The sequence below is a fragment of the Chiloscyllium plagiosum genome, chromosome 3 (assembly GCF_004010195.1).
Source record: "Chiloscyllium plagiosum isolate BGI_BamShark_2017 chromosome 3, ASM401019v2, whole genome shotgun sequence".
In the NCBI taxonomy this organism is placed as follows: Eukaryota; Metazoa; Chordata; class Chondrichthyes; order Orectolobiformes; family Hemiscylliidae; genus Chiloscyllium; species Chiloscyllium plagiosum.
The window spans coordinates 24,868,403-24,887,224 of NC_057712.1; the positions used below are offsets into that span (position 1 = coordinate 24,868,403).

Here is an 18,822-nt window from a genome sequence, read left to right on the forward strand (position 1 = left end):
GTAACTGTGCTAGTTTTATTGGATTGAAAAGACAAAAACTTGCAAGGTATCGCTCTCGACAAGATTCAGCGAGATTAAAGTTATTATTAAATTTCTAACAGTGCACTACATGGGTTGATTGCTTGGAAACTGAAACATTGGCAGAGATTAGATTATTGTCTTTTTTAATTCTGCAAAATTTAAATAGATATGGACACAATAGTTGAAGGACCAGAATTTGGCAGATGGAGTTTAAGGTGGATAAGTGTGAGATATCAATTTTGGCCAAATGTATAAAAAAACAACTTATTATCTAAATGGACAGAAACTTCAAAATCCTTCAGTGTAGAGGGATCTGGGTGTTCCTTGTGCATGAGCAGCAGAAAGTTGGGATGCAAGTATAGCTGATAATAAGGAGGACTAATGGAATTTCGGCATTTATTGTGAAAGGACTAGAATATAAATTGTGCTGCTGTGATTGTACAAGGCACTGCTGAGACCGTACCTAGAGTCCCCTAACTTGAAGAATGTAATTGCAGTGAGGTCAGTTCAGAGAAGGTTCACCAGATTAATTCCATTGGTGATCGAATGAACAGTGAAACATCAGAGCTAGGAGCAGGAGCATGCAATTCAGCCCCTCAAGGAGTAAAACATGAGGTTTGTTAGGAGTTGGATGCAATAGCAAAGATAGAGCGCATATGGGGTATCAGAAAGACAATGGTGGAACGTATGTCAGTGAGTGGAGTAGATCGTTGACCTTTCTCCTGAAGTGCTGTGAATTCTTTGAGACATTGAGACTGCACTGATCAGGGTGGCAACCTTAGATCAGATTGGCGTGGTCTGATGTTATTGCCTCCACTATCAGTTTTGAAGGAAGAAGATGTCTTGCCTCTGCAACACCCCCTCCAAGTGGCGTTCCAGGTTACTTCCCACAAACTGGGGCACCTATTTTCTCTTATCTGCCATATCCAGGGAGAATATCAGGAACCTGCAGGTAAATTCCCGAATAACAGAGCTGGCCCAAGTGAACAACACTTTATTTAAGATACCAGAGGCACCAGAGATGCCAGTCAATTCCAGGATATCCCACTAGTGGTGAGTTGTTCTGCACAGTAGGTCACAGAATTGGGCTGGAATCAGTTTGAGAGAGGTGCCATAAGGGTAGGGTAAGTAGTGAATGAGGCAAGTTTGATAAGTTATGGTGAGAGATTTTTCTCAGCCTTGTGGAGACAAGCTGTTCTGTCAAACTCAATAAAAATGACATTTACCCAAAAAGAAATGTTCCGCTCTGCCCATTAATCTATATTCTTCCACCGATAATGAATATTGTCAGAATTTCCTATTTCTATATCACAATGTATGGTATTTGTGAGATTATGTGCACTTGTATTTTGGAAAGAAGTAAAACATTTTCAAGTTGCACTGATAGACAAATAAGAGCAATCGTAGTTATGATTTGATATTATAAGATAAAATACATGATCAAAATCACTTGATTTTTGATCCAGTATCCAAAAGGACCTACCACTGAGTATCCACTTTAATATTTTTTCTGAAGTCCTCCAAATTTAAAAAATCCTTTCTCCTACAATCAAGGTGGGTGGGGAAATTTGGTGAAGGGATCCATGTGTGCTGAGTTGGAGTAGAAGTGCATGGTGGGTTGGGGCAGAGGAAGATGTAGGACTGATGGAAATTAATAGAAAGTGAGGACTGTGGATGCTGGAGATTGAAGTCAAAAATTGTGGTGCTGCAAAAGCAGATCAGGCAACATCCGAGGAAATTAGTGTATTGCTTCCATGAAGGAAATTTTAAAAGGGGTAAGATTGAGGTGCTGAGTCCCTTGGAACCAACAGATTGGCAAAATCTAATCTGGGTATCTTTCACCCATTTCTTCGTCAATATCTTATCTACTCTCCTATTGTTTTAAAGCTCGATGGAGCCCTGTAGAGTGGTTCCACATTGAGATGACTCAATTAAATATATTATTTTTCCACAAATGCACAGTCAAGTACATACGATAAAGTTACTGCAATAAGAGAATAAATGGAAGTAAGAGTATTTGTGGAACAACTTTAACATTTCTCTCCATTCCATGGTAATAGAAAATTAGTCTACAATAGCACCATATCAGTGAGTTAGCGTGACTCATGGAGCTCTGAAGTTAATTTATCAAGCAATAACACACTACTCCAGCAGCTCTCAAATACATACCATCATCATTCTCATTGCCTCAGTGAATTTATCTGATAATTATGTTTCAAGGCATGTTGTACCAATTGTTAGCACTCCATGAAATAGTACATAATTACTGCAAGAAGTTTGAACAGAACACACCATCAGACCATTGGTTGCATTTTAATCATATTTTGGCTGCTATTTCAGGAAGTTTCATGAAAGATATAACTAGGTCAACTAGCTGGCCATCATAGAATATAGCAGCACCAAACATGGAGACCAGGCTGACATAAACGGGAGAATATTATGGATATTGGGTCCCTGAATGCTTGACTCAGTGAGAGGCAGTGCTATTATCAAAGGCTATGCATTTGTATATAAAGGGTGATTGGTAATGGGTTGACAGTCTCTGAAGTGTCATTTCTGTGAGTTCCCCTCATTAATCATACATATAGGCTCCAAATCATGAAATTTTGCATTTGTCGTGCTAGTTGGTGCTGAGAACTTTCGATGTTTATGCTGTGAGTGCCATATTTAAACCTCAGCTGTATACCACCTCAAATGCTGCAAATCTGCCTGAAATTGTCATCCAGATCAGTGTGATGTTCACAGTGTGGATGAAGACACAGCAATGTCACAAGCAGATTCTATCTGCTACCTCACATTTACTGTGAATTTGCCATAGCAGACATCTCTCCACCACTTCCATTATTGCATGCATTATCTTCACTCAATGGCTTTCACCCACCTCATCTTACCCCTCTTTGTTGAATGCTTACCCAATAGTTAGCTGAACATTTGAAAACGCTCATTTATAAGTGGATAAGAATCAAATTCATGATAGCTTAAACAGCTTATTGAATTTTATTTCTCTCACCATAATAATTAATGACTGACAGGAGATGGAATTTGAAATTCTAATTCTAAAGTTTCTAAATCGATTTAGAAGTGCCTCTGACTAATTACAGCTGACATAATTGCAATGCCAACCTTCAAGATAATTAAAATTGCCATTCATCATCTGGTAAAATTGACCCAAATTACTCCCCCTTTCTTCTCTTTCACCCAGAACATTTAGCCAACTGTCCTGATTGATGATGGACCAGACACCGGTCTGACCATGACTCCCCTTCACTGGATTATGGTCTGCTTCACTTGGACTTTGAGACTTGGCCACTTGTTTGAAACACATGCTGTGTGTTTGCTCAGTAAGCTGCCACACATGATGAAGGTGTGACATTGATGTAACACAGTGAAGTGTGCACCCTGTTGAATATTCAGCGTTGGAAAACATGACAATCTGTTTGGTTTTTTGCCTGCATCAAAAACTAAGACAATATAGAACTACTGCAAGCCTTAAGTTCTGATTAAAGCTGCACTTTGCTAAAATGCAAGACAGGACAGAGATATGCTTAGTTTCAACCTTTAAACTTTGACCCCAGTGCTGGAACTGTGTGAAAGGCTTTCTGCGTCATCCACCTGAGGAACTGATACTCTCTTGGACTCATCCTGGATTGCCTATCCTGATTTCCATTTGAGACCGCCTCTTACTATTCAAAATCAGAACTGCAGGTGGCCATTGTTAAATTTAGGATTTGCAAAGCCAGAATATGTCCAAGTAAGTTATAATTGGGACTTTAGTTATCAAGTCCATACTGTCATTTTTCAAACAATACCAGTCAGGGTTCAGGGTACAGAAATGAATCCAGATGAGGGAGATTAAATAGCTCATCGAGTTCCAATATTTATGAAAAATATACTCTGTAGCCCCGAAACATGCCCCTCATTTCGATGAGTTGCATTCTTTTTGGATGATGTTGTTGTTTACCACTTCACTCCTGATGGCAGCACCACACCCACTTAATACAAGTAGAAGTTAGTTGGTTGAAGATGCACCTACCATACTGATTTAGGGAGGACTCAGAGAGCTCTCAGACACTGGATTATGCAGCAGCTCCACTGGGAGTGGACTTCATCACTTCCCACAGAACCAATGCTGGGATTTCAAGGCGGATCTAATTCTCCTGGGTAATTCAAGGAGAGAAGATCCCAGACAGTGGCAGCTGGATTGCAAAAACCTCTATGGGAGTGTTTGAATAAAGAACAATTCTGTTGCTTCTGCAAGTGATGCTGGAAGGAATGGAGTTACACAACAATAAATTTGGTGTGGTTGGCATGCCTATACATTCCACAGTTGGTGGTAACATGGCAAAAGGACACTCACCCCATCAGAACCAATACTTATGGTTCAGTTGTAAGGTACAGAATCCTGAAAAACTTCAATGAAAAACTAAGTAAAAAATATAGTACTTATAATTAAGAACCAAATTCAAGAGTTAAGCCATCTAGGTTATCAAAGTATTATTTTCTAATTATTATGAAATAAAACAGTATTACTTTAGCTAAAAGACTTAACAATGATTACATGTTTGATAATGTTGGGTTAGCTTACATTGCAAAGTCCTCAATAAGGCCAGTGATAATAAACATCTCGATATCAAGGTGACTATAATGACCAGATTTATAATTTGATGGAAAATCAATGATGCAAGGACAGAATACTGAATCCTCAAAACAAAACAAAAATGGAATTTTGCAGTGAGCAATAAAGGAAAAGCTTTTGTTGCTTTCCAGATGAATGGTTACTAAATAACCTTGCAGTCTGTAATATTTTTCTATTTTTCAGGCACTCGATCCAGAATGGTACCCTTTGTAGGAATTTGCTTCAACTGTGATCAGGGTAAGGAGCAGGGAAGATCCTCAGTAATCATGCTGAAGAATCCTCAAAATCACAGATGAGTTAAATAAAACAACAAATATTGTTTTCAAGTAAATGCAATTAAATAAAGATAGGATTAATGTAGGGATGGAAGTGAATAACAGTACCGATATTTTAAAGAATGGTTGATATATTTGAAATGTGCTGCTTTTGATTTCTCCTCAGGAGTGAAAATGCACACGTTCTCATCTGTTACTTTTTGTTTAATCTTTCATGGGTTGTGCACATTGCTGGCAAGGTCCACATTGTTGCCCATTTCTAATTGCCAATGAGAAGGTGGTGAAAAGTCAGTCACCTTTTTGAATGATCTTGAAGGTTAAATGGCATAAGAACAGCCACAAAGCTTTTAGGAAGGCAGTTCCTAGATTTTGACCCAAAGACAGTGAAGAGACAATGTTCCTGTAAGGACAGTCCGTGATTTGGAGGAGAACTTGCAAGTTGTAGTGTTTCTACACATCCTATTCCCCTTGTACATCTGAGTGGCAAATGATCCAGATTGGAAGGTATTGACAAAGGTGACTTAATTGATGCAAAGCAGCCTGCAGATGGTCAAGAAAAGGATATATGCTACTGAGCATACCTTCACACCATTACAAGGGACCTCTGTACAGAATTCATTGGTGTAACTACAACAGCAGAACAATGAGGAACAGGATATCGCTATGAGCAATTCATCAATCTCTGTGCTGAAGTCATAGAGCTGAACAACATGGAAACACACCCTTCAGTCCAACTGATCCATGTCGACCAGATATGCTAAATTAATCTAGTCCCATTTGCCAGTATTTAGCACATATCACTCTAAATACTTCTTATTCATATACCCATCCAGCTCCCTCTTAAAGGTTGCATTTGTACCAGCCTCCACCACCTTCTCGGGAAGCTCATTCCATACACACACAAACCACCCACTATTTAAAAACGTTGCCCCTTAAGTCCCTTTTAAATCTTTCCCTTCTCACCTTAAACCTATGCCCTTTGGTTTTGGACTCCCCTACTCTTGGGAATAGAACTTTGTCCATTTACCTTATCCATGCCCCTCATGATTTTATAAACCTCTAGAAGATCACCCCTCAGCCTCTGATGCTCCAGGGAAAATAGCCCAGTCTATTCAGCCTCTTCCCATTTCTCAAATACTCCAACCCTGGCAACATCATTATAAATCTTTTCTGAATCCTTTTAAGTTCACAAAATCTTTCCCATAGTAGGGTGATCAGAACTGAATGCAGTATTCCAAAAGTGGCCTAACCAATGTCCTGTACAGCTGCAACATGACCTCCCAACTTCTGTACTCAATATACTGACTAATTATAAAGTAAGCACACCAAATACTTTTTTCACTATCCTATTTATCTGTGACTCCATTTTCAAGGAACTATGAACCTGCATTCCAAGGTCTTTTTGTTTGGCAACACTCCCCAAACCTTACCATTAAGTGTCTAAGTCATAGAGTCACAGAGATGTTCAGTACGGAAACAGAACCTTTGGTCCAACCCGTCCATGCCGACCCAATCTAGTCCCACCTGCCAGCACCTGGCCCATATCCCTCCAAACCCTTCCTATTCATATACCCATCCAAATGCCTTTTCAATATTATAATTGTACCAGCCTCCACCACTTCCTCTGGCAGCTCATTCCATAAACGTACCACCCACTGCATGAAAATATTTCCCCTTTGGTCTCTTTTATATCTTTCCCCTCTCACCCTAAACCTATGCCCTCTAGTTCTGGATTCCCTCATCCCAGGGAAAGGACTTTGTCCATTTAACCAATCCATGCCCCTCATAATTTTATACACCTCTATAAGGTCACCCCTCAGCCTCTGATGCTCCAGGGAAAACAGTGCCAGCCTGGTCAGCCTCTCCCTATAGCTCAAATCCTCAAACTCTGGCAACATTCTTGTAAATCTTTTCTGAACATTTTCAAGTTTCACAACATCTTTCCAATAGGAAGGAGACTAGAATTTTGCACGTAATATTCCAACAGTGGCCTAGCCATGACCTCCCAACTCCCATACTCAATACTCGGACCAATAAAGGAAAGCATACCAAACACCTTCTTCACTATTCTATCTACCTGTGACTCCACTTTGAAGATGCTATGAGCCTGTTTTCCAAGGTCTCTTTGTTCACCTCCAATTTTGGTGTCATCGGCAAACTTACTAATTATACCTTTTATGCTCACATCCAAATCATTTATATAAATGATGAAAAGAAGTGGATCCAGTACCGACCCTTGTGGCACTCCACAGGTCACAGGCCACCAGTTTGAAAAACAACCCTCCACCACCACTCTCTGTCTTCTACCTTTGAGCCAGTTCTGTATCCAAATGGTTAGTTCTCCCTTTATTCCGTGAGACCTAACCTTGCTAACCAGTCTCCCATGAAGAACCTTGTCAAATGCCTTACTGAAGTCCCTATAGATCACATCTACCACTCTGCCTCTTCAATCCTCTTTGTTACTTCCTCAAAAAACTCAATCAAGTTTGTGAGACATGATTTCTCATGCACAAAGCCATGTTGACTATCCCTAATCAGTCCTTGCCTTTCCAAATACATGTACATGCTGTCCCTCAAGATTCCCTTCAACAACCTGCCCACCCACGACTTCAGGCTCACTGGTCGATTTGTCTTTCCAAAATACAGCAGCACACATTTATTTAAATTAAACTCCATCTGACACTCCTCGGCCCATGGTCTATCTGATTAAGGTGCCATTGTACGCTGAGATAACCTTCTTCACTGTCCACTACACCTCAAATCTTCTGCAAACTGTGTCATTTATATAAATGACGAAAAGCAATGGACCCAGCACCAATCCTTGTGGAATATTGAGAGGTCAATGATACTGATCCATTTGAGTGGAGTTAACAGGGCGCACATTGTCAGCCTTGGTCTTACCTGAGGAGAGCCTTTCCCAACAACATGTTTCTGCATGAACAGTTTCTTCACAGGTTTCCTCCACAAGCAACTTCAGAACCAAAAACTACAGAGGCCAGACCGAGAACAAGGGAAGGCTAAACCACCTGAACAATAGATATGAGAGAGGGGAAAGCAATCAAGCTATCCTCCAAAACTGGGACTTTATCTGAACTCAGCGCACAGCCAGCAAGAACCTCAACAACTGACCACAACCATCTGAACTAAAGACCGACAACTCAAAGCAACTGGGGAAAGTGAAGACTGCAGATGCTGAAGATCAGAGTCGAGAGTGTGGTGCTGGTCAGGTAACATCTGAGGAGCAGGAGAGTTGATGTTTCGAGCAAAAACCTTTCATCAGCAACATGGGGAGGGGCCCAAGGGGACTGAGAGATAATTGGGAGGGGGTGGGGCTGGGGGGGAAGGAAGCTAGGAAAGCAATAGGTAGATGAAGGTGGGGGTGTGTGGAGATAGATTAGAAATATATCTGGTGGTGAGGTATGACTGTAGGTGGCAGAAATGGCCGAGGATGATGCGTTCTATCTGGAGGCTGGTGGGATAGAAGTAGAGGACCGGGGGTGTTGTGGTTGGAGTCTTGGCATTGGAGGGTGCAGAGGTGTGGGAAGGTGCTGGTGTTGACCATGTGGGATGGGAAATTGTGGTCCTTGAAATAGGCGAACAGCTGGGGTGTTCTGGAGTGGAATTAATCCTCCTGGGAGCAGATGCAGCAGAGGCGGAGGAATTGTGAGTAAGGGATAGTATGTTTACAGGAGGGAGGGTGTGGGCAAGTGTAGTCCAGGTGACTGTGGGAGTCAGTGGGTTTGAAGTAGATGCCCGTGTTGAGTTGAAATGGAGATGGAGAGGTCCAGGACAGGGAGGAAGGTGTCTGAGATGGTCCAGGTGAATTTGAGGCCAGGGTGGAAGGTGTTCATGAAGTTCAACTGTTCAACGTCCTCGTGAGAACATGAGGTGGCGCCGATTCAGTCATCTATGTAGCAGAGGAAAAGGAAATGGTGCAGTGTAACTGCGAAAGATGGACTGTTCCATGTACCCGAGGCAGGCAGAGCTGGGGCCTATGTGGGTGCCCATGGCTACCCTTTTGGTCTAAAGGAAGTAGGGGGATTCGCAGGAACAATTGTTGAGGGTAAGGACCAGGTCACACAATCAAATGAGTGTGTTAGTGGAAGGTTATTGGTTGGGTCAGCTGAAGGGGAAGAAAGGGGGGGCTTGGAGGCCTTCATCATGGCGGATGGCTGTGAACAGGGACTGGAAGTCTATGGTGAAGATGAGGCACTGGGGGCCAGGAGCCTCCCAGACTATCCACAACCCCACTAGATCAGGGGATCTCCCATGCACAACCTCCAACTTCATAGTCCAAGAACCCCACATCGCCCGGTTCTCCCTCTTACCCACCATCCATAAACCTGACTGCCCAAGTCGACCCATCAGCTCCACCTGCCCCTGCCCCATTGAATATATCTCCGCATAGCTTGAAACTGTCCTGTCCCCCATACATTCGGGACACCACCTACATCCTCTACCTCCTCCATGACTTTCAATTTCCCCGACCTTTGTTCTTAAATAATGGCACCACATTAGCCAGCCTCCAGTCTTCTGGCACCTCACCTGTGACTCTCGGTGATATACATAGCTCAGTAGCTATGCAATAAAGGATGTCAGAGGTTGCCGTGAGTTTTATCCAGTAATAATAGCATGCTGATTGCTTCACTGTCATTAGTCCAGCAAAACGTGGGCCTACAGCTCTTTGATTAATCTCAATGTCATTTGCAGTGAAAGGCTTATGAGCTTGATTTGATTTTTTTTTTAACCAGCTGTTTCATGTCTGATTTCCAAGAAATTGCTTAATATGAAATCTTACGAGATGATTAATAACAACTGTAATTACCTTGAAGGTTGCCGTTGCAATTACTTGAGCTGAAATTAGTTGAAGATACTTCCAAATTGATTTAGAAGATTTTCAATCAGAAATCCAAATTTCATCTCCTGTCAGTCACAAATTCTTATGGAGAGTTAAAATTCAATAACTTGTTTAATTTATCACAAACCTGATTTTTAAATAAAAGTGCTGTGATTTATTCAGCAAACTACTGAAACTAAAACTACTGGAATTAGACATCACGGTTTCAACATTGGCTGAGCCATGATTTGTAACTGTGGAGTAGCGGGATGTTAGGAGAATGAGGTTCACCTGTGAAATCTGAAAGCTGAGAATTCCCTTCACGCCATGAAGTTTTAACTCTATGAGTGGGTGTGTTTACTTTTCCACAGCATTCCTGTCTGAAACGTCAGCCTAAGTGATAGATTTTACTCAATGTCAGATGGAAAGTATGACAGTGCAGGTCATAGAGGAAGGTTTGAAGCATCAACTCTCATCATCATGACAGAAATTGCTGCTTTTGCTAGTTCGCATGGGAAAATCATGATATTACTAGGGGAACGAAAACATTCAAAGCAATGGAAGTCAGTACCAAAATTAATTTTGAATTCACATTAACACTGTTTTACTGCAAAACTTGAGAATAGACATTTTTTCCACACTGCACTTAAATGGTAGAGATTGAGAACGTGAGACACAATGGGTGGAAATTTATAGAGGCCTGTGGCAGAATTGTGTGAAAATTCCAGCGAGGCTAATCTTGGTACAAGGAGCAGCTCGCTGCATCTTTTAACTAAGTTCTGGGCATTCTCACTAGGCAGTAGTGAGTTGCAAGAATAATTGCTTCTTAAAGATCTTATTAACTATGCATCTCTCCTCATGAAAGTTCCTACAATAAATTCCTACACTATTAGCCTCTGAGAGCAAACTAAATGCTGTGCATTCTTGACATTGAAGTCTGAGCATGTGTCTGGTGATTTCAGCACATGAGAAGAAAGTGAAGACTGCAAATGCTGGAGATCAGAGTTAAAAGGTGTGGTGCTGGATAAGCACAGCAGGTCAGAAAACATCTGAGGAGCAGGAGAATCGACATTTTGGGTGCTGACAGATAAATAGGAAGAGGGATGAGGCTTTCTACACTCAGCAGAGATTTTTTTTCTGCACATCCACTGTGTCCATTTCTCTCGATGTTGTCTCCTCTACATTGGGGAGACATGACGCCAACCCGTAGAACATTTCAAGGAACAACTCTGGAACACACGCATCGAACAACCCTATTGGCCTGTGGCCAACCACTTCAACTCCACCCCCACCCCAACCTCTGCCAAGGATACGCAAGTCCTGGGCCTTCGCCACCACTGAATCCTAGCCACCAGACGCCTGGAGGAAGAATGCCATATTCCTTGATGAAGGGCTGATGCCCATAACATTGATTCTCCTGACCCTTGGATGTTGACTGACCTGCTGTGGCCTTCCAGCACCACAATATTTGATTCTGATTTCAGCACACCACTGACCGTGCAATAACATCTCAGGGCACAGTCCCTGGGCACCAGCTGCATGCATGTTTTGCCATGGACACTGGCATCTAAAACTTGTCAACCATCAGGATCTTCCTGGCACCTCTCCAATCCACTGCCTGGATGATGATCAAAATGCTGCTGCAAGGACACTTTGCACAGAGACAGAGACCCAGCTCATGGATTGCAACAGGCTGCATCTCATTGCTGTTGACTCACGCCCCAAGATGTCAATCTAACACCTCCAGGATGTGCTAGCTATCTACATAGCAAACACACTGCACATTTGGTCAACCAAATGACCAGGTCAGAAGGTCAATGGACGTTAGTCCTTAGTCCAGCCAAAGAGATGCTGCTGTCAGTCAGGGGCAACCAGTACTCTCAATCAAGGGCACAGTCCAGACACAGCCCATAGCTATTGTCAGTCGTCCAGTGGAGTTGGGTCGGTGAGGGGATCTGGCAACTGAGCAGTCCTCCCAGCAGTCAGGGGAATTGCATATCATTCACTTGGTGAGCTACAAGCACAGCAGTCAGAGTCAGTCTCATCTCGCAACTACTCATCAATATCAGTCAGAGGTTTAAGGAAAATACAATTCTTAGATTCAAATGTTCATTGGTGAGGAGGGATTTGTGAGTGGGGAGAGGGAGTCACATTTCCAAAGGGGTCTCTTTGCCTAAAGGGGGTGGGGAAAGCAGAGCCATGTGTTGAGGGAACAAAAATGGTGAAAGGTGTTATGAAGATGTAGAGGTACTGTACTTTTAAGAGAGTTGAAAAGCTAGCAAGGCCTGCCTGACACAGCACAAAGTATTCTGAACAAGGTAACAATGTAACATTTGGTTGAAATAGCTAGCAGTAGCTGGGTTGCCATGATTAGATTAGATTACTTACAGTGTGAAAACAAGCCCTTCGGCCCAACAAGTCCACACCGACCCGCCGAAGCGCAACCCACCGATACCCCTACATTTACCCCTTACCTAACACTATGGGCAACTTAGTATGGCCAATTCACCTAACCTGCACATCTTTGGACTGTGGGAGGAAACCGGAGCACCGGGAGGAAACCCACGCAGACACAGGGAGAATGTGCAAACTTCACACAGTCAGTCGCCTGAGTCGGGAATTGAACCCGGGTCTCTGGCGCTGTGAGGCAGCAGTGCTAACCACTGTGCCACCGTGCCGCCCACAGAGACACAAACAAATTCAAATTTGGTCAATCAGTTTAAATTATGCCCCAAGTTACCAAACGCCAATCAACTTTGAATTTAGTATTTTGATAATATTAAAACCAATGAAACAATCTGGTGTTTTGGGGTATAAAACCAGACTTTTTTGAACAATTGAGAGAGATCTGCCAAAGACCAACAAATGTAGGCTGCTAGTTTAAGAGTTCTCTGAGAGGCACCTGTCTGTGGAAGAAGTTTGCACAGCAGAACATAGAAACTGATCTGGAGAGAATCCACAAAAGAAATTCAGTAAAACTGATTGGTTTTGAAACCTGATTTTTTTTCTTTTCGCAAATTGTAATCAGGATTTTTATCGGACTAGTATTGTAGAGTGAAAGGTAAGAGATAGTTTTGAGAGAAAGGAGTTGTAAATAGTTGTTAGTTAATATTCTCTGTTAGACTTCAAGAATAAAGTTGTTACTTTTTACTTTAAATAATGACTTTTGGGATAGTTCTTTACCTCTCGAATTTTAACAGAATACAGCACGGCGTGAATTCTTTCTGTGTTGCTGGTTTAAATTAGCAGATTGGTTTACCCCATGTCGTAACACAGGGGGCAAAGTCAAAGTATGTGAAGTCTATTCAGAATAAAATTGAAAGACATGGGTGGGTGGAGGGTTTATTGACAGTGAGCATTACTGGTGCCTCCACAGAGAGAATGGGGATGACCCTGGTGGCTTCTTCAAGGTTTAATGTTGAGTGTCAAGGAGCAAGAGGAAGGTTGGAGGCAAAGTTCAGTATGGTGATTTTCCTCACGGGGGTCACTGTGAGAGAATTATGCTGGATGCTGGATGTTGGAGCAGCACCCGAGTTGTGTCTCAGTAGGTAATGTCTCTATTGAACTTCTATTCTATGGGCTCCTTGCAGGAAGCAATGGGTTACCTGTGTAAGATTTTTCAGTTAAGCACCCACAATGCATCAGGACTGTGATTGCTGCCATCTCCGCAAGGTCACACCAGTTCATTTTGTTTCCACTTGACAAAGTCAGTGCTGCTGCCAGGCCAGTATAATTCAGAAACATAGCTGGTGCCAAGCGTCATCAACTGCACACACATGGCACATGAATGCATATCTAGCAGGCTACTCTATCAGCTGCCACGACACTTTACAGCTGGAGGAGGAGAGTGTGTTTTTGAGTCCATGTGCCTTACAAAGCTGCTTACTGGGGTATAAAGAGTGCTCAATGCAACTCTGTCTCATGACACCATTGTGCAACCCCTGATGTGAAGCACAGATATAATGCTGCCTGTGCCTTGACCAAGGCCTTGGTGGAACAGAGAATACAGCTGCTGAAGCTTCAGTTCCACTGGAGAGGGGACTCTTCAGTTCAGTCCAGACAGTGCATGCCATTCATCCTGCACAGCTAGAGCAAGCAACAAGGCAATGTGCAGGATGAATGGGTGCAGTCTTCCAAGGATAAAGACAAAGACACTGGGAGTGGTAGAAAGCTCTCATTGTCCATGACAGAACTTAGCTGCATCTGGTGCTAAAGCCAAGCAGGACCTTTTTGAGACCTCCTTCCAGGATGACAGCTGAGTGCAATAGGCCATCATAGACTGTCAAATGGTTGGTGGTTATGATGCCAGCGTTTAGTTTGTATTATGAAAGCAAATCTGCAGCCTCTGTTCATTTTCTTTGTGTTCACTTCTGCTGGCTGTAAATAAAAAAAAACTCTGATTTGAAACTGTCTGATATCTTGCCTATGTGTGATATTTCCCTGTTGGACAATGACAAAAAAAAGGTATACACTGGGCATTGGGAGCAGAGTAGCAGTGACATAGGGAGGGTGGTTTGATGGGATTTTGCTCAGGGCATGTAAACCATGTTTGAGAATGGGGCTGCGTAATGCTGTGAGCAGCATGGCTGTGAAGCTGCTGTGCAATTATATAGCCGTGAGGAGCAACATCAGATTACCAATACTTGACTGGGTGGCGAGAGGACCTCTAAAAATGGGGTAAGTGGCAGCAATGCTGACCTTTTGGTGGGTATCTACGGCAGTGAGAGGCGAGTTGTTCCACGAAAGGTACACGGTAAGATAGGATGAGAACCAGGCAAGGAGCCACCAACGGCAAAAGGCTGTGTATTAATGAGGTGAGTTTGATAAGATACTGTGACAAATCTCATTGGGCTTCAGTGAGAAAAACCCTCCATGAAACTCAACAAAACTGACACCTTTACCAATAAAATGAAAAATTCCACCCAGTGTTTTACAAGGTTGTGCTAGCATGGAACACTAAGACACAGGGAGTGGCTGAGGTTCCTGTTAGGGAAACATCAATATCGAAAATAGAGAAAAGTGCAATAGGTCAAGTGTAAGTAGTTGTTTATTGATCCAACACTTGTATGGTACATACTAACTATTGTAATATTTGTACACAATCTCCTGTTGTACTATCATTTCAGATATTATAAATACTTTTGGATATTTTACACTGAGGAAGATGTTGCAATTTTTGTTCTGTTTTGTCATTATCTCTTTAACAGTGATAACATATCATTTGAAATAATTGTACAAGGAGGGTAAGACTCGCTTTCCAATATGTTTCCTTGTGTTGTCATTTTTTACAATAAGTTCAATTTGGAAGTTTACTACTACAGGATAGAGACAAAATGTAGAAAATAACTCCATTCCTTATATAGTACGAACATGACAAATGCATTGTAGAATAACGTTTTTCATTAAATATTGACTTGGAGCAATTCCTTTTACTCAGTAGAAATTCAGATGCACATTATGCATTCCATTTCTCCTGGCACTTTAACTCCTCTATTTATTTCCATGTCAGTTTACAACAGATTAATCTTCAATCTTTTTGATAGATATTATGACTAAACAATTCGGTAATTCCAGAGCCATTTGGTGTCTCAGGTGGACTGACCAGCACCAGTGTAGTAATTATTATTGACAGCTGGAACCTAAAATAGTACTTCACTCATAATTTGTTACAGATCAAGTATTACAACTGACATTTGACAAGTCTCTCACTTTAGTAATTAAAAAAAAAGGCCTTTAGAAACATCACCCAAGAGGGAATACAGAGGAACCTCGATTATCCGAAGGACATGGGCAGGAGTATTTCACTCAGTTCATTGAATTCCGAATAATCGAATGCCAGATAACATAGTTTAGCTAAGCATGGGGACCTTGCGATCTTGCCGGACAATCCAATTTTTGGAAAATCGAATGCCGGTTAATCAAGATTTCTCTGGAAATGTAAACTTAAAACATGCTATAGAAAAGGTGTGTGGGATTTAGCTTAGTGAAAGCTTGGTGACCCCTCCTCATATCCTCTACCTGATAAGTAATTGAAGCACAAAAATATATTTTCACTTAACATTCTTTGGTATATTCAGATATTTCTCTTTTTGTCTCACAAAGACAAATTTGTTCTGGATAACGAAAAATAGAACTGTCGAAGCAACTGTTTTTCTCTGTAAAATTGGAGTGGAACTCTTTTGTAGTAAACTTGAAAGATTTATGATTGGTGTAGTAAGTAGCAAGTTGAACAACCTCCCACGCAAGTCCCAATTTCCACCTAATCAGTCTTCAGTAAAGCTTAAATCAGAAGTGGTTTAAATTGCGTGAGTGTTAGTCAAATAGAGTGCAAATTGAGTAGCAGCTGAGCCAAACTGGTCTTGTTCTTGCAAAATGAGTTAGATTAAAATTGGGTCTAAATAGTATTGTACAAAAAAGATCTTCAAGTACTTCTGTTATGCAGTTTGTTGAAATAATTTGGTACACAATTCATGTTAGACCGATGAAAAAGCATTTCAAGATGATATTGCTCAGAAACCAACAAGTGGGCTCAAGGCTGGGAGCAATGTATTTGCACTATAGATCTAGTAGTCTGCATTACTAATTGCAAGCATTTGGCACTAAAAATGAAACAAGATGTGTGAGAAAATAATGTCATTATTTAATCATTGAAGATTCTATTCTATTACCCTCTGCAGCCATTCTCACAATCATTTTAACTTATTTGTTCTTTCTGGAATCTTGTACAGAAATTAGTTGTTATTTCTGTCTACTAAAAGAGCTTTGGGACATCCTAAAGATGGAGTGGGAGCATGGCCAAAAGGTGTTTCTTTACTATAACTAAAGTGCTTTTCTATTTTGTAGTTAGTACCAGTTTAGAAATGTAACTGAGCATTTCCTGATCAAAGCCAAGACAATGTATAATAGGAGCAGCAGTCACACAGGACATGGCCAAGCATTTCCTGTGAGGCATAGGTCATATAGAGAAAGCCTTCTATCTTCTTGTGGACTTCAGCCATGGTCAGGGACATGCTTACTAGACTCCAATCAGTCACCATTAGGTAGAATGCTTGGCTTGACATGATTGACATTTGACTCCCGAAAAAGATCATGAACTGATGTAGACTAAGCTCCAGAGGACAAGGTACTTGGACTTTTCTAAGTGAGGCAGGGATCTCTCCTTGGGGTACCGCTCTACATTTATCAATAATTTGTTGGACGGTTGAGGTATTTATTGGGGGAATCAAGAACAGCTTCTTCCCCGCTGTTATCAGACGTTTGAACAGACCTCTCATATACTAAAAAGGATCTTTCTCTGCACCTTCTCTGTAACACTATATTCTGCATTATTCTATTGCCCTGATATACTTTTGTAAGGCATGACTTGCCTGGATAGTATGCAAATAAAGACTTTTCACTGTATCTCAGTACAATAATAAAATCAAATCAAATCTTTGTTGCAGATGTTATTCACCTCACTTCTCCTCAGAGCCAAACTATGTCTGTCCTTGAAAGGTCTACAGTCCAGGACCTCTCTGAAGGAGCTACATGTCTTATTTTAAAACTGGGTCCTGTCCACAGGCAAGTAACTTTCAGAGTTTTATTTCATGCGCAGACAAAATAAATGTAGTGGTTCTTTGCATCTTTTATTCAGTTGTCCAAGAAGTGCAAATTACTGGCTTTGTGTGAGGACCACTTAGTGAAAATAATCCTATCCATATTCTCAACATGTTAAAAGAAAATAAAGAGGTTTAGATTAATGAGTAGGTAATACAGTACTGATAGGCTTGGTTAAAATTATGCATAGCCTTGGTTAAAATTGGTTGAAATGACCAATTAACTGACATATCCATAAAGAATAAATTGCACCATGAATGATATTTTACTATGTACTTAAATTGTGACAACTAATAACTTCCAGGGTTCAGAATTGGTATTGTCAACTGAGTGTAATTTTACTTAAACTCTATCTTTAACTGCTACATCAGTTTTTTTTAACCAATGGTCATACATTCTTATATTGGCTTCAACTACAATATTGTAATAGAAAATCTGAGTGGCTTCTGAAGACATAGCTAAAGAAATATGAATTGAGGCCATGACCTGCACAGAGCTCCTGAATGTTCATAAATCCTCCTTAAATCATCTCTGAGACTTTCGGGTGCCTTAATGGGACTGGGTCAGGTGAAATACTGAAACCTTAAAAAAGTCTTAAAATTGAAAGTGACCTGCCTCCCAGAATGTTGGTTGGTCATTTAAATATTCTACTGAGGCTGCATGCTTCAGCTGCAGCTTCAGTATCGACATCACTTTTGGAGTTAACCCCTTCTGGCCAGCATTTCGCAAAAACACAGCAGCGAAAGTGAGACAAAGCCGACTGAGTGGAAGAGAATCATTTCATGTTCTGTTTATGAGTCAGGAGGAAGAGGTGTATTTCCCTCTCGTCCATCAAGATTCCCTGCTTTTCCATGTCCAGGACTGTTGATCTGCATCCTGAAGTGGATTCCCTTCCTGACACACAACAATGATCCCAGTCAAGATGGGGGACTTGATAGGGTATGGTGAATGAATTGTGTTTCATAGAGTCATCATAATTAATCTGAAGATTTTGCATAACTGCAGTCAATAACATGAATTATCTCAGATCGTCAGTCTGAAATTCTCATGAAAATCATCCCAAACAATGGAGAAATGACAAAACAATGTATGTATTTCACTGAAGTTTTAAGAGGTTTAGTTAACTACTAGTCACAATCTAAATATATTATATACAGTTCTATTTGAGGCAGTTAAGTGAAAAGGTATTTCTGCCATTAATTTGCCTTTGTGCTTTTCCAGATAGGGAACAAATGTGTGGATATAATCCAAAACACCAGGTTTTTTTAGTTTTTATTTACCTCTTTATCCACTTACATTTTAACAGTGTAGTATTGATAGAATATTCAATCAATCAGCAAGTTCTTGTTCTTTCCTCGTAACTTTATTCCAGTTGAACAGTGTGATGGAAGAGACATGCCAGAACACCCTTAGCTGTTTTTTTCTTCTTGAAGATACTGACTGACATGCTGTATATG

At 41.2% G+C, this 18,822-nt stretch overlaps 1 protein-coding gene across 1 annotated transcript in view; it reads right to left on the reverse strand.

The window, feature by feature from the left end:
* Window positions 1–18,822, reverse strand: part of sntg2 (syntrophin, gamma 2) — a 943,711-nt gene that overhangs the window by 675,778 nt on the left and 249,111 nt on the right. The window lies entirely within an intron of this gene.